This window comes from Schistocerca cancellata, chromosome 2 (assembly GCF_023864275.1).
Source record: "Schistocerca cancellata isolate TAMUIC-IGC-003103 chromosome 2, iqSchCanc2.1, whole genome shotgun sequence".
Lineage (NCBI taxonomy): Eukaryota > Metazoa > Arthropoda > Insecta > Orthoptera > Acrididae > Schistocerca > Schistocerca cancellata.
The window spans coordinates 925,188,725-925,205,401 of NC_064627.1; positions in this window are offsets into that span (position 1 = coordinate 925,188,725).

The window sequence follows — 16,677 nt, forward strand, 5'->3', positions numbered from 1 at the left end:
GACAACAATGCAAACTAGCCACAGACTGCACACAGCACAGCCAGTGATTTTCAAACAGAGCGCTATGTGGCGTTACCAATAAAAAAACCTATACAGTCTACTTACATAGCCCCCATGCTCCCCACAAAAAATTTTACAAGTTGTTTTGGGCACTGGCCAATACAGATTTGAAAAAATTTTTCATAATTACAGTAAGAAAGATATCAAATGCACACACTTATTAATACAAAGTTGGTCAAAAGCTTAAATTTTCTCACAGTCCATAAAGACAGTCCTGATCATTCATCACAGTAAAATTGCAGTGTTTTTCTCAAAGTCTGAGCAGTAAAAGAAAATGCACACGGAAGTAGTGGATTTCCATGCCGTCTTGAAGAATTAGTGTTGTCCTTCCAATAGAAAGACAGTGCTGACTCTTGACATGCAGACAGGTAATGAGCCACAACAGAGCAAACCCACAGCAGAGTCATTCGACGTTTTGAAGAATATTGGTAGGTAGGTCATCACAGAGCAGACCCACTGTAGTCCCGGTAGAGATTACGGTATTGGTGGACCACCAGAGGTGCAGTTCCACTGCAGTCCTTGTAGAAATAATGGTACTGGTGAGTCAGCAAAGGTGTAGACCCACTGTAGTCCTTGTAGAAATAATGGTATTGGTGGGTCATCAAAGGTGTAGACCCACTGTAGTCCTTGTAGAAATGGCTATCAGCCATCTGTTACAACTGTGCAGGTGCACAATCACCATCAGAGTCTTGCAGAGAATATAGCAAGTCCATAACCACCACTTGTGCACTCACAAAGTTTTTGGAATTGTCCTTAGAACCAGCAATGTTGTTATCCAGTCCCTTGCTGAATTATTAACACACGTGTAAACACTAACAGTCCCTACTTCTCACATATTGTCCATATACTATCACCAACAGAAACGTGTACAGTGAAATGGAACTTACAAATTAATAATATGATGAACTGGTGTCAATTACAATTTTATAACATAAGAATACAATTACAAAGGTACAAAATACATCATTAAAGAACATAACAATACAGATAACATTTGTAGTAGTACAGGTTTTACAAAAGAATAGAAATAAACAGATACATCAGTGTTACAGGAATTATGACATATGTACATACATAAAGATCAGAATAACTTTTGAAACATCACCTTCACATATGAGCAACAAAACACAATAAATAATGTCTAAACATCTTTTCAAAGTAAATAACATATTATCAGAAAAATTCTACAACATATCTCTTATCAGATAAACACATAAAGACAGGAAGAACACAAATACACAAGGTTACACAAACACATAGTGGGATAACACAAGGAAAGGACAGGGTTTGTATTACTGCAGTATTTTGCAAACAAAACTTTCTTTATTTCTTGGAGATCTCCCTTCGTTCTTCATTATTCCCAAAAAGTCCTATCTATACCTGCTTTCTGTACTTTTCTCTTATAACCTCTCAGTGCATTTCTTCAAATTCATCACAACTCATTCTCTTATAGGCTACCCCCTCTTAAGCTAACTTAAATCTGCTGAGCTCAGATATATATATATCAAGGGACGAGGCAATGCAGCAACACATAACAAATTAACACAAACAGCAATGACAAAAAATTGGAAAATTGCAAAGCAAGCTACAGTAAATCTAAATTACCAAGCAATGCAACATTACAACTAATATGAGCCAATGTGCAGCAACAAGAAAAATAAATCAGTAGTAAAACTAGCTTAACAGAGTAATACAAAGTGAAATTTAGTAGCACTATGCCTGGCACACAGCAGCAGCAAATGCAATAACTTACATCTGAACATGACATAGCTCAAGCAGAAAAAATATTACATTAAAGACAACAATGCAGACAAGGGAAATGTATATTCACATCTTAATGTCTATGTAATTAAAGTGGTGCAGCACAAGGAGTTATTCTACCAAAAAAATTACCAAGTAGTTGAAAAGAAAATTCCGTATGCAATTCCTGTGACGGGAAATGTCTTTTTATGCTCCTTCGTTTTTTTTGAATAGATCATAAAATTATTTACTGGATCTGTAGGCGTAAAATATTTATATTAGTACATCTATTTATTTTAACCAATGCTGCAGTGCAGCTAGGAACTAGATATTAAACAAAATAGGCAAAGCAAGGCGTGAAACGTCATTCACTAGCCATATGGCATTTCATAATGCAGTAAACAATCTTTCAACTAGCAAGACAATAGACATGAAATGTTTCTCATCATTTCATTTCAGTAAATATAATAAATTAAGAACTCTACAGTGTAATCATGTTTTCAAGTTTGAGAGTGTCGTATTTACGATGCTTTCTACAAAGGAATGTCAATAGCGAGGATAATGGCCTCCATTTTTTTTTCTACCTGTGCCTCTGAAAAGGCACACACTAATGGATTTTTCTCCAGATGTCTGACACAGCTGGGTGCCCACGACACATTACGTGCAGGTGGTCACTTAACTTTCTTACGGAAATATTTACGACAGCAGTTTCCGCTACAGTGACAGTCTCATATAAAAATATTTCACAGGTCAAGAATTTGCATTACAAATCTGTAGAAACAAAATCCTATTGATATAACAGTGTCCAAAAAATTTTCGTCGGCAATGTGATACATTCATGCATTTACATACATTTCATAACTCTTAAAGTACGATTCTTGGTTTCCAACAACCTTTTTCACAAATCAGCGTCCCTAACCACTACTCATTATTCCTTACCTTATTACACATATACATATTCATCGACACTTCTTCAATATTTCATCATAATAAATACATAGCATAATCAAATTCCTCATATAGCATCAGCTTATTGATCATAAACATACCTCAGCAGCATAATACACATCGTCGTCATAATAATAACATCATAACACCTCAGTCAAATCTCAAAAACGCCATAGCTTTCTGCAATAATGTCAAAACCTAAAAAAAATTCTGTGCTCATTTGAATAGTGTCATCTACCTCAAACGTACCTTAAAAACCATGATCCCATACCAAATACATCATTCAAAGCTCTCATAGTATCACAATGGTTCCGAAAAAATGAGAACAGTTCACAAAGTACAGACAAAATACAATTTCATAAGTGTGAATTTATACAACTGTGTAATTACGTAAACATCTGTCACTGATGTAGTAAAATAAATGTTTGTTTCCCTGTTAAATGATCAGATAGCTGTGTAATTTATGTGTTAGAGAAATATGGTACTGATGTGTAAAGTTTTATAAGCAAATAGCATATCAGCTAGGGCTCCTTGTGCTTGCCAAACACATGGTACACAAAGTTGGCGTGTACCCCCCTGAGGATTAATGTAGTTATACCCTCAGGTGTTACAGATTACAACAATGGAATGAAATATATTACGGAAAACCTTTGTATCATTTTACTTCAAATATCTTTAAAAATAAATGATTTAAGTACAAAATTAATCATTCAAATACGTGTCGATTTAAGTACAAAATTAATCACTCAAATACGTGTCCTGTAGCGCTAAATGAGTGTCTTGCTGTAAGATAATCTCTGTGGAAGTGTCGTAGTTATCGTCCTCCGAAAGGTAAGTTCTGCAGAAGCCAATGTACTTACCTCATGATAAACAAAAGTGAAATGCTTTGCGTATAGATATCTTAGTTATTACGCTTATTGACATGATGAAGAAAGTACTGTGCTGTAACGTGTTGTTGTGCTACAGAAAAGGCTGTCTCATTGTAGCTATACCACAATAGTTACTACTAAAACATGTTTTACTTTCCAGAATAATTCAGAAAAATTGTGCAGATATAAAACAGAAACACCGCAAAAGCAACATTGTAAATTGTCACTCATTAGTAGTGTCGTGATAAAATCGTGTAGCTGTCACATAAACTAACCACTGTGTCATCTGGTATCTCACAGAAAGTACTTTAAATCCAGAATGTATTTTCAAGTAAACCAAAATGTTGCATTAAAATCTCATTAGAAGTACTGGTAAATGTTCTAAGTATGTGAGCCTTATAGTCGTTATGTAATCATGCAACTAACAAGCAAGAATGTACACACCCAATTACATTGTGTCGTCTGTTTGCAATAACAATGAATTCGTAATTTCTGTTTAAATAAGTTCTCTTGGTTCTTGACTGGATATTTAACTTCAAACATTGTTGCATGTTAACAGATTCTAAGTCTGACAAAGCATACTAGCAATGTAAAGTGAAAAGTTATATGGTAAAGACAAAGTTAAAAAGCAGATTATCTTTCAATAAAGGGTTTTACATGTGAAATGTGGTGTAAACCTTTACTCTTCCTAGCACGCAGCGTTTCAACTTCGACGCAATTATCATGTGGTATACGTCGGTAAAGAATACTGGAATTTTTCTCAATGTTAGCGTCTATGTTATTTTTCTCTGAGCCAGCCGGCGCACGTGGGTGCCTGCGGTGCGAGTCATTGTCTGTTTCTTTGTTGGCGCGCGTCGTTATTGGGATTTGGAGGTCTAACTTCTACAAATTCACCTTGCCCAGAGGGCCCAGCCCTGTTTAAATCTCGCCAGTTCTGATGAAATTCAGGTCTGTCGTTACGATCATATCATCTGCTGTCATGTCGGTAGATTCCACAGTTTCTTTCTTGTCGGTCACGTGGTGGAGAATTTCTCCCTGAATCGTAACTGGGCGCTGAACTGTTGCGTCTGAAGTTATTCTGTCTCCCGTGATAATAATAGTTCTGGCTGCCAAATTGTCTGTTTCTATGATTGTCTCTGTCATATTCATTACTACGGAAATGCGATCTTTCTCTGTAACTATTACTCTGCCAGTGGTTGTCATACGGGAGGTGTCTGTTTTGGTCACGATTTACGTTGTGAGAATAGACTTGTCATGTCCAGTTATTGTTTCTGTCATCACGGAATTGTGACGGATGTGACCTGTAGTGATTGTTTTCCTGTTTTCGCATAACGCGACTGTCTGTGTCAATTTCTAATTCTTGTAAGAGTCCCTGAAAAGCTTCAATGTCATCTTTGCAACGTCCTGCCAAAATAATATTTCTTAAATGTTCAGGCAAGAGTTCTGAAGGGCTGTATGGGTTTGAAAGATATTGATTCTTATGCAACATGTCTTCAAAATATTTGACAAAACTGGAAAATTCAGATTGTTCAAAGTGTTTCATCATCATGATGCTATGTTTTACTCGGTCTTGTGTAGCTTGAGACCAACGCGTGCTAAAATTCTCCTTCACTGTGACAATCGTGAATGACCGATCACATTCTTACAGCTGGTTCATTCTCTAAATAGCCACACATAAATTCTAATCTGTGCTCTAATGACCAGTTGGGAGGAAAACAATGAGAGAATTGAAGGAGCCACGCTTGTGGATGAATGACGTTGCCAGAATTCTTAAATGTTTTAAATTTACGTGTAGTAATGAACAGCTTATAGTCAAAATCATCATGTCGGCGAGTCGCATATCGGTCATTGTTACGTCGTTTCAGCGGTTCCATTTCAAAATTCGGTGCACCTTGCCAATTTCTTTCATAATTTCCGAAATGCCCTGTGTTATTATTTTGTGGCTTTTCCGTATTTCTATGTCCCTCTTCCCGTATTGGGTCGTGAGTGTTCTCTGAAATACGTAATTATTGTATTACCTGTGTCAGCTGATCTTGTACTTCCCGGATTTCTCTTTGGTGTTGCGTATTTATTTGATTCTGATTTTGTTTGAATTTCCTAATTTGTTCGCACTCTTCTGTGTCATTAAAGACTACCGGTTTTGTGTCATTCAGATTATCGTCCACCTTCGTAGATAAATTATTTAGCTGCTCCGAAAGTTCAACTACTTTTTCTGATAATGAACTAATTTCCTCCATGTGTCTTTCTGAACCAGTTTTCAGAGTATCTACTGTGTCCTTTAAGTTTTCCTGAGTTTTTGCAAGTTGCGTAACGGAATCGGTAGATGCAACTGAGTCAATTTTAGCTTGCAAGGTCTCATGATTTTCATGAACAATAGTTTGCAGTTCTTTTATGGCTGCTTCGTGATTCTGTAATGCATTTTCATGACGCGAAAAAATAGGCTGGAAATGCTCACAAATTTGTGTTTTTACGTCATTACATTTCGATTCAATGTTATGTAACTCAGCAGTTAAATCTTCACGTGTTAGTTCGAGAGTTTGTTCCAATGAGTCTAACTTTTGAAGCTTTTGCTGTGTTTGTCTCTGATTTTGTTCCATTGTGTGTAACTGTTGCTGTGTTTGTCTCTGGTGTTGTTCCATTGTGTCTAACTTTTGAAGATTTTGTTCCATTGTGTCTAACTTTTGAAGCTTTTGTCCCATTTGTTGCATTAATTATAATAACAATGAACTGTTGTCTGAAACATGTTCCTCAGTGCTATTGGGCAATGAATTTGAACCGCCAATATTCGCATTTTGAAAAGCAGAAAATGTGTCTTGACTAATTTAAGAAAACGGCGAGGACGCAAAACCTGTCATTTCGGATTCCTGAGGCAAGCTGTTGCCGACTGATCGATCGATAATGCTTCCCTGTTCACTAATTGTTTCACTGCCTACACCATTATTTGCAGCCCGCTTCATTTCCCTATGTACAATTACCAAATTACTACTTTGAACATTAGTTAATTCATTAAACAGTGGCGCAAACACACTGCTTTCGTCTTCACTGTCATTTCTCAGTTTACTTTGGAGCCTAGTATTACGTTTTTCACACGCCATTATTGTCACAATATTTCATACGATAACACAGAAAGGCACAATTTGAAGAGCAAAAATAAGAGAACACATTAACATAGCACTCAAAATAATATCTAGTTAATTGCAGCTGCGAAATACTTGGTGCAAATCTACATGCATGCCACAACTGTTTTACTTTACAACAATGAAAGACTGCAACTACAAAGGAGATTCTCTCTACAATTACGCGCTAGCAATAAACAAAATCTACACTAATTACACAAACTACAAGAAAAAATCAGAAGACTCCAGTGAGGTATCCTCGGCTAAGGGTCGACATATGAAACGTCCCTTTAGAACAATTATACATGACTGTGCTTAAACTGACACACAATATTTTTTTAGCGCAACGCAATCTGACTTTCAATAATCCCTACAAAAGAATGGCCCTGACTAACATTAACCTATACCTTTCACAAATAACTTACCTCACAAAAATCTTCGTTACTCGATTTACTGCAATACAGCGAGCGCCACTACTGCCAGCTAAATAAAAGATTCAAACTACGGAAGGCACTAACTACTGATAGGCATAGTTAGCAAATTAAAAGATTTTAATAGAGAACAAACAATGTATTTACCTCAATAGTGTTCAAAAGTCATAATGTATATAGCAGTTCATGATATCCAGTATTATAAATTTCAAAACTCCATCTCTCTCCTCACATCCACCACTGCTGGCGGCTCACCTCCAACTGCGCAACACTACGCGCTGTTAACATCCAGCTGCCCAACACTACAATGGCAGACAACAATGCAAACTAGCCACAGACTGCACACAGCACAGCCAGTGATTTTCATACAGAGCGCTATGTGGCGTTACCAATAAAAAAACCTATACAGTCTACTTACAAAGGATAATTGTATTATAACAGTTATAGTGATTTCTTTTGTTATAATAAACAGTTTACTTATTAATTGCATCTTTCTAGTTTAAATTTGACTGCTCCTTGTACATAAGTGTAGATGAAAGCGTTATGAATGCTTGCGAAGGATTGACTTCAGACGTGTCCCACAAGAAGTTTTAGGACGTTACACATTTCAGGGCCTTCATTATGGTTCACGCAAGAACTGTGTTCTTGCACGAATAGTACCATTGAAGAGAGACCTTATATCGACCTTTAAGACTTGTGAATTGCACTCTCGTATTGTGGTACTCGGTGTTGGCGAGAGCAATTAGAAGACTTCAGTATCCGTATATTATCACTGAAAGGCGTCGATACAGAGGCATACATATATTAGAAATGTCACCTGATGTACCTTTGAGACCTCTTGGACGGAACCGTAACTGCTCAACAACGTTTGTACGACATCTTTGAGAGTCAAATCAGAGATCTGTCGAATGAATAGTAGATTCACCAAGAAAGTTATTTGTCGGATAACAAGAGATAAAGAAGGCTTCGACGACGACCTAACGGTAAGAAGCATATGAATATGTATTAGGAAGACTATAATGCATAGAAAAATCGAAATGAGGCTTTTAGCCAGCAATGGCTGTCAAATGACTGATGATGTTGCTAGCGGATTTGTACAAGAACTAAAAGGAGAACCTATTTTCTAACAAAACGAAGTCCATCCGCACACAGCATTTGATGTGGCCAATATTTTGAGCTACGCAGCCTTGATCTTAGCTCAGAGATTGGACGCCTTGTCAGGTGTGTCATTCCTCCATTCCACCCTCTACACTAGAGTTTACGCTTATTCGCACCTTTTTTTAATGACGTGTATCACTAGTTTCTAATTTTAGCCCTCTTTCACCTACCTAGTATGAAATAACTGCCTCTGCTGATTTATTTCGTCTGGTCCTTAGCTTTTATCTGCTTATCTGTTGCATAAGAGGATACTGGTCCGTACCATAGTTCTGAGCATGGCTGTAGTGGTTTATTCATCTTGGCAACAACTGTGGACTGAACCATAGGCTTGGGTAAGCCATTATCGGTTATATCTGTTTGTTTGCATCTTTTTCTTTTTGTGGCTAACAGAATTGTGCATAAGTGAGTGTCAATGACACAGTAACACTCCTGGCAAGTTATCACGAAATGCTGAGAAAAAGTTTACGCAGCCTGCACAAAATCGTTGCTGAAAGAAGAGTGAATCTTGCGGAGCATGTTCTACACATGACAGATGAAAGAATCCGCAAATCAGCACTGTTATGGAAACCAATGGATGGGTAAAGATGTAGAGGAAGATCTCGTATCACCTGGAAAAGAACTTTTGTAAAGAAACTTCAGTGCATGGACATGAAGTGGGAGAGAGCTATAGGCCCGGCAGCTCATTGAGTTCTTTGTCGCTTCTTAAAAAGTAAGTGTCAGTAGGCTGTTTAGGTTTTCTTACTGGTAACGCCACGTAGCGCTCTGTATGAAAATCACTGGCTGTGCTGTGTGCAGTCTGTGGCTAGTTTACATTGTTGTCTGCCATTGTAGTGTTGGGCAGCTGGATGTTAACAGCGCGTAGCGTTGCGCAGTTGGAGGTGAGCCGCCAGCAGTGGTGGATGTGGGGAAGTGAGATGGCGGATTTTTGAGAATGGATAATCTGGAGGTGTGTCCATCAGAAACAGTACATTTGTAAGAATGGATGTCATGAACTGCTATATATATTATGACTATTAAGGTAAATACATTGTTTGTTCTCTATTAAAATCTTTCATTTGCTAACTATGCCTATCAGTAGTTAGTGTCTTCAGTAGTTTGAATCTTTTATTTAGCTGGCAGTAGTGGCGCTCGCTGTATTGCAGTAGTTCGAGTAATGAAGATTTTTGTGAGGTAAGTGATTTGTGAAACGTATAGGTTAATTTAGTCAGGGCCATTCTCTTGTAGGGATTATTGAAAGTCAGATTGCGTTGCGCTAAAAAAATATTGTATGTCAGTTTAAGCACAGTCATGCATAATTTTTGTAAGGGGACGTTTCATAAGTCTATAAGTTAATTAATCATGGATGGTCAGCTCACCTATAAAGAAATGATTACGGATGCAAGAGCCAATCTAGTAGGCTGTCAAAAAGGATCATTTTTAAATATCTAAAAAGGGAGGAAGGTCCAGAGTTTAACATTTTATCGACATGGAAAACATTGAAAGTAGTGTTGCGTATAGTATTTGACGATTCCGCCTTTGTATAAGATTCTGTGCTGTTGACTTATGCATGAACACTGAAGACTGATGTCGTGTGTCCAAGTTCTGTCCTGCCTCTGTGAATAAATGAAAGTTAATATAGATGGGTAGAAGAAACATTCATCTAATGTACTAATACAGTATTAATGGTGTGCTGCTTGAGTCAGTCACGTCTGTTAAATAGCTAGGCGTAACGTTTCGAAACTGACTAAAATGTGTCGATTGATAAGAACAGATGCACCGATGGCGACTGCGCGACTTCGGATTGCTGGGAGAGCCGTGGGAAAACGTAGCGCTCATATGAAACAATCGAGAACGGAACACTGCGTGACCCATTCTTGAGTACAGTTCGAGTCTTTGGGATCGTCAGCAGATCGGAGTACCAGGAAGATCTCGAAGCAATTCAGAGGAGAGCAGCTAAATTCGTTACTGGTACCTTAGATCAGCCCGAGAGTGCCAGGGAAATATAGGTAGACTCGTTATAGGCGGATTCGTTATCCGCCTTTTCGCATATGAGCGATTTTAGTTTTAAGTTCAGTGCTGCCGTCTGTTAACAGAAGCGGAACCAGTAACGCGTTAACGCATCTCAACGCGCATCTCCTGTCGTGTTTGTCGAGACGTGAATCGTCATTTCAGGTAGTAAAGCTGTGATGTTGCGCCGGACAGTGCCTGTATTTAAAGTGAGTAAAAGGAAAGAAAGTCTAATTCTTGAGGGAAAGAAGCGTGTCGTATTCGTTAGACGCAATGTTGAAAGTTTTGGATCGCTATGAGAAGGGTGACCCTATTATTGACATTCAGTGTGCATCGGCACTTGGTGAATCCATTGTGATAACCGCTCGTGGCAATGCCGAATCAATTCGGAAAACTGCTCATTCTTCGACAGACTTAATATGAGACTAGAGTGACCAAATGTCAGTTGGAGGCGATGGAAAGATTGTAAAAAACTCTAATCCACTGTATTGAGCACCACAACCATGCCTCTCTCTGGAGCTGCTATCCAGGCTAGAGTCAAGAGCTTGAATTCTGATTTAATGAAAGAAGAAGACGACCCAGCATGTTTCTCGGCCAGCTCAGGTTTGTTTCCCCCTCCGGAGACACGCCTTAACGAAACACTGTCCGTGTGGGCGAGGGGGTTTGTGTGATCCAATGAAGTGGAGACCTGTCCCAAGCCGGACAGGTCTCCATAGAGGATCCAGACAAAGAGTGTCTCTCAACGTCCCGTCTAGTGTCCTGTCCTATCCTATTCTGTTCTGTCCCATCCTATACATTCCCTTCCTTTCCTTTTCCGCCTTGTGATTGTGTGGCAGCAGACACAGTCCCCTAATGTGGACAGTGGAAGATCCTTGGAAACCAGGACAACGTTGATGCACATACGCCTTACTGCGAAGGGATGGATAGCGTTCTGTAGTCGTGGTGAAGACAAGCTATCTAAGGGGTAAGGCCCTGAAACAAAACCTTGACAGGTGTCCAGGCCATGAGGTGGCAGCCCCACCAGGACACTCGGGGGCTGTGGGCTGATAACCTACACCACCAAAAAACACATATCACAGAAACTAAAAGGAGAAACAGTCGGATGGATCTTAAGGATATGACCTTTGGCCTGAAAAGGGAAACCCATATCGGTTTTTGGAATGTAGGGACGTTGAGAGAGGCAGGGAGGCTAAGACAGGTTGAAAAAGAGATGGAGAACTATCGACTAGATATATTGGGACTAAGTGAAGTAAGGTGGCCAGAATTTGGGGAATTCCAAACACAAAATGGTGGAGTGTTGCTGTATGCGGGTCAGACAGGTGAGGACGCGATGCATAGGAATGGTGTAGGGTTCTAACTATCTAAAAGCAGCAAGAAGAGCTTACTGGGGTGGAAACCAGTCTCAGAATGGATAATAACCGTACGCTTTAAAACAAATGTGTGATATGTCACTGTAATTCAATGCTATGCACCTACTGAAATAGCTAAAGGAGAATTAAAAGATGCATTTTATACAGAGCTTAACGGAGTCCTTAGACAAACAAATTCTAGGGACATAAAAATTTTAATGGGTGACTTGAACGCAAAAGTTTGTTCCGAAAATGAAGGGGTTGACCATATCATGGGCGTGCATGGCATGGTGATCAGGAATGTAAATGGTGAACTGTTGATAGATACATGCGCTGAACATGACCTAGTCATTGGAGGCACATTGTTTCCACATCGTAACTGCCATAAGATAACGTGGGTTTCTCCAGACTACGTTACCGAAAATCAAATAGACCACATAGTCATAAGCCGCAAGTTCCGACACTCTCTGTTAGATGTCAGAAATAGAAGAGAGGCAGACGTTGGAAGTGACCACCACCTAGTTTTGGCGGAATTCAGACTGAAGATAGTGGCAAATAGAACCAAGCTCAATCATAGGTGCAAGAAAATAGAGATGGCAAGATTAAAAGACCAACAGATCAAAGAAACATTTGCCCTTGAACTACAAAACAGATTCCAGGTCCTCTCTGAAGAAAATTTTATGGAAGAGGGAATTGAAACACACTGGCGAAAAATCAAGAACAGTTATTTAGATGTGGGAGAAAAAATCTTAGGATTTAAGGCACATCAAAGGAAGGAATGGATCTCCGATGCTACGTGGAATGAAATCAGCCACAGGAAAGAACTAAAACTTAAGTTAAATTTTTGTAAAGACAAGAGCGCAGAAGAGCGAAGCGCATAAAGAATACATGGAGGCGAACAAAAAAGTGAAAACATTGCTACGTCGAGATAAAAGGAAATGGATAGATGAGCAAACAAAATTAGCAGAAGAGGCAGCAAGACAAGGAAATATGAAAGAGCTCTACAACATTACCAAACGGTTGTCGATGAAGAACTTCAGACATGAAGGACCAGTTAAGAACAAGAATGGTGTGGTGCTTACAACTAAACAGGCACAGCTACAGAGATCGGAGGAGCACTTCAGGGAACTGTCAAATTGTGAAGACAACCAAGAGGAACAGGTAAGAGATGCTCCAGAGGAAGTCGAAAAATATCAAGATATAAATTTGCAGTGCCCCACAATGGACGAAATTAGGATTGCCTTGAAAACACTAAAAAATACAAAGGCTCCAGGCCTAGACAACATAGCACCAGAGCTCTTAAAAGCCGATATTGAAACTACTGTTAAAATGCTCCATCCTTTGCTGAAGCATATTTGGCTTGAAGAGAAATCTCCAAAGGAGTGGAAAAATGGCTTGGTGGTAAAGCTCCCAAAAAAAGGGAAATTTGTCAGACTGTAACAACTGGCGTGGTATTACATTGTTGTCAGTGCCCGGTAAGGTCCTCACGAGAATTATTTTAAACAGAATTAAAGAATCCTTTGAAAAGCGACTGCATAAAGAACAGGCCGGTTTTAGGGCACAACGCAGCTATGTTGATCTTATTAACACTCTTAGGATCATCTTAGAGCAAAGAATTCTAAGCAACCATGTACCTGGCATTCATTGATTTTCAAAAGGCCTTCGATTCCGTGAAACATAAAGTGCTCTGGCAGGTGTTACGGAAGTATGGCATACCACAGAAGATCTTAAACATCATAAAAGATCTATATGATGGCTACGAATGCTGCTTACTCCACAAGGGAAATATGACAGAGCCCATAAAAGTAACAACTGGAGTCCGGCAGGGTTGCATTTTGTCACCAACACTTTTTCGACTCATTCTAGACTCTGTTATGAGAAGAGTCACAGCAGGTAGGAGACGAGGAATCCAGTGGGGGATCCACCAACGTCTGGAGGATTTGGATTTTGCAGATGACATAGTTTTATTAGCTCCAAGGCCGACTGATATGCAAGCTAAATTAAATTTGCTGAAAGAAGAAGCAGAGACTGCTGGTCTCAAGATAAATACAGGTAAAACAAAGGAAATGAGAGAGAATTCCGGGAGCATGGAGGTACCCCTGTTAATAGGTGAGCAGCGAGTGGAGACTGTCAACTCATTCCTGTATCTGGGTAGTATAAAGGCGGAAGATGGTGGAGCTGGAGATGACGTGAAAAACCGCATTAAAAAGGCAAATGCTGCCTTCATACAATTGTAACCAATACGGAAAAATAGAAATATCACATACAAAACAAAAATCCGTATTTTTAATACAAATGTGAAGGCTGTCCTTCTGTACGCCAGTGAAAGCTGGAAAATGGATAAAAAGATAACAACCCAGTTACAAAGCTTCATAAATAGATGTCTTCGACGCATCATGAATATCTGGTGGCCAGAAAAAATATGTAATGAGGAGCTCTGGCGAATAACAAACCAGATACCTATAGAAGACCAGATACGAGAGAGAAAGTGGGGCTGGTTGGGGCACACCTTGAGAAAACCATATGGAGCCATCGAGAAAAAAGCATTGGAATGGAATCCCCAGGGAACAAGGAAGAGAGGAAGACCAAGGGGCACATGGAAGAGGACAGTGGAAGGGGAAGCAAAAAGAGTTGGCAAGACCTGGGCAGAATTGAGGCAAATGGCCAAAGACAGAGACGGATGGCGAGTTCTCGTGGATGCCCTATGGCCCCATAGGGGCCAAAGAAGTTAAGTCAAGTCAAGTCAAGTCAGGTTCGTTTGATGGCTTGAAGCAACGTTTAGGCTTTATAATATTAAAGTGAACGATAAATACTTTAGACAAGAAGAGAATAGAAGCTTTCGAAATATGGTGCTACAGAAGAAAGCTGAAGATTAGATGGGTAGATCACATAACTAATGAGGAGGTACTGAATAGAATTGGGGAGGAGTTTGTGGCACAACTTGACTAGAAAAAGGGATCGGTTGGTAGGACATGTTCTGAGACATCGAGGGATCACCAATTTAGTATTGGAGGGCAGCGTGGAGGGTAAAAATCGTAGAGGGAGACCAAGAGATGAATACGCTAAGAAGATTCAGAAAGATGTAGGTTGCAGTAGGTACTGGGAGATGACGAAGCTTGCACAGGATAGAGTAGTGTGGAGAGCTGCATCAAACCAGTCTGAGGACTGAAGACCACAACAACAACAATATTAAAGTGAGAAGAACAGCATTGCAGCTAATGACGTTGTAGGCAAGGAATTGAAAAAGAGGTTTACAGAAACTGTGACAGAAAAAGACTATACCGCAAAACAATATGGCACTCTAAATTAATGTCAAGCCACGAAGGATTTGCATTATTAGGAAATGCATCACGGAAACTGGACTGACGAGAGCACCTTCGGATTCTTCAGATGTAGATGATCCAAAGGCTCCAAAGGCTACTTAGAATGTATATCGACTTAGTGAAAACGGTTGGAAAAAAAACTAAGAAACTTTGCTATTTTAAACTTAATATGAGAGTAAACGAGAACCTAACCCCATAGCTTACATATAAAATTACTCTCGATTTACGCTAAATCGTTATGAGCAGCGTTTCAGCCGAATGTAACTGCGCAGTGAACGAGATTTACCTGTACTCTGCGAGATTAGATGGGAGTCCTTGGAGCGAAGAAAACGACCTTTTTGCGAAATAGTACGGAGGAAGTTCAAAGAGTCAACATTTCCAACTGGGCGCACAACGATTCCCACTGCCTATACACTTCATATTGCGCAAGGACCGTAAGAACAAAATAAGAATGATATTAGGGCTCATAGAGGACCATAAATGAGATTATTTTGTCTCGCTCAATTTGCGAGAGGAACAAAAAAAGCGAATGGCATGAAAATAACTCTCCGCCAAGCACTGTACAGTGGCTTGTGGAATGTGTAAGTAAATGCAGCTTCCTGCAGTTCGTACGCAAGAACAGTCTGCCAGTTGATAATGAAGTGATGTCACGGAAGACTTAAAGACGCATGGCTTCAAGAAGGGCAATGTCGTTAAAAAAATTAAATAAAAGTAAACGTTGCGAGTAGGACTCGAGCTCTAAAGTCACGGGAATTCTGAGACTTTCGAGAATGTTTAAGTTAGAAATAATATAACAAAAGACAAAAGAAATGTTTTGGATGCAAAAGCAAAAGTAGGATAATAGAATGTAGTCGAATTAAATCGGGTGATGCTGAGGGAATTAGTTTAGGAAATGAGACACTTAAAGTAGTAAAGGAGTTTTTTCTATTTGGGGAGCAAATTAACTGATGATGGTCGAAGTAGAGAGGATATAAAATGTAGACTGGCAATGGCAAGGAAAGCGTTTCTGAAGAAGAGAAATTTGTTAACATCGAGTATAGATTTAAGTGTCAGGAAGTCGTTTCTGAAAGTATTTGCATGGAGTGTAGCCATGTATGGAAGTGAAACGTGGACGACAAATAGTTTGGACAAGAAGAGAACAGAAGCTTTCGAAATGTGGTGCTACAGAAGAATGCTGAAGATTAGATGGGTAGGTCACATATCTAATGAGGAGGTATTGAATAGAATTGGAGAGAAGAGGAATTTGTGGTTCAACTTGACTAGAAGAAGGGATCGGTTGGTAGGACATGTTCTGAGGCATCTAGGGATCACCAATTTAGTATTGCAGGGCAGTGTGGAGGGTAAAAATCATAGAGGGAGACCAAAAGATGAATACACTAACCAGATTCAGAAAGATGTAGGCTACAGTAGGTACTTGGAGATGAAGAAGCTTGCACAGGATAGAGTAGCATGGAGAGCTGCATCAAACCAGTCTCTGGACTGAAGACCACAACAACAACAACAACAACAACAATTATAGATCAACAATTTTCTGATTTTAACCTTTTATTTGTATTGTCAAATCTTGTTTCTGCCAAATTTCATAATTGTATGTTACTGGGAAGCACACTACAGGTTTTGATGAGCGAGCTTGCGTGTATCAGAATATATGATATAAATGGCCATTTCTTTTGGTTTCATTGACTTAGAAGCTTAAG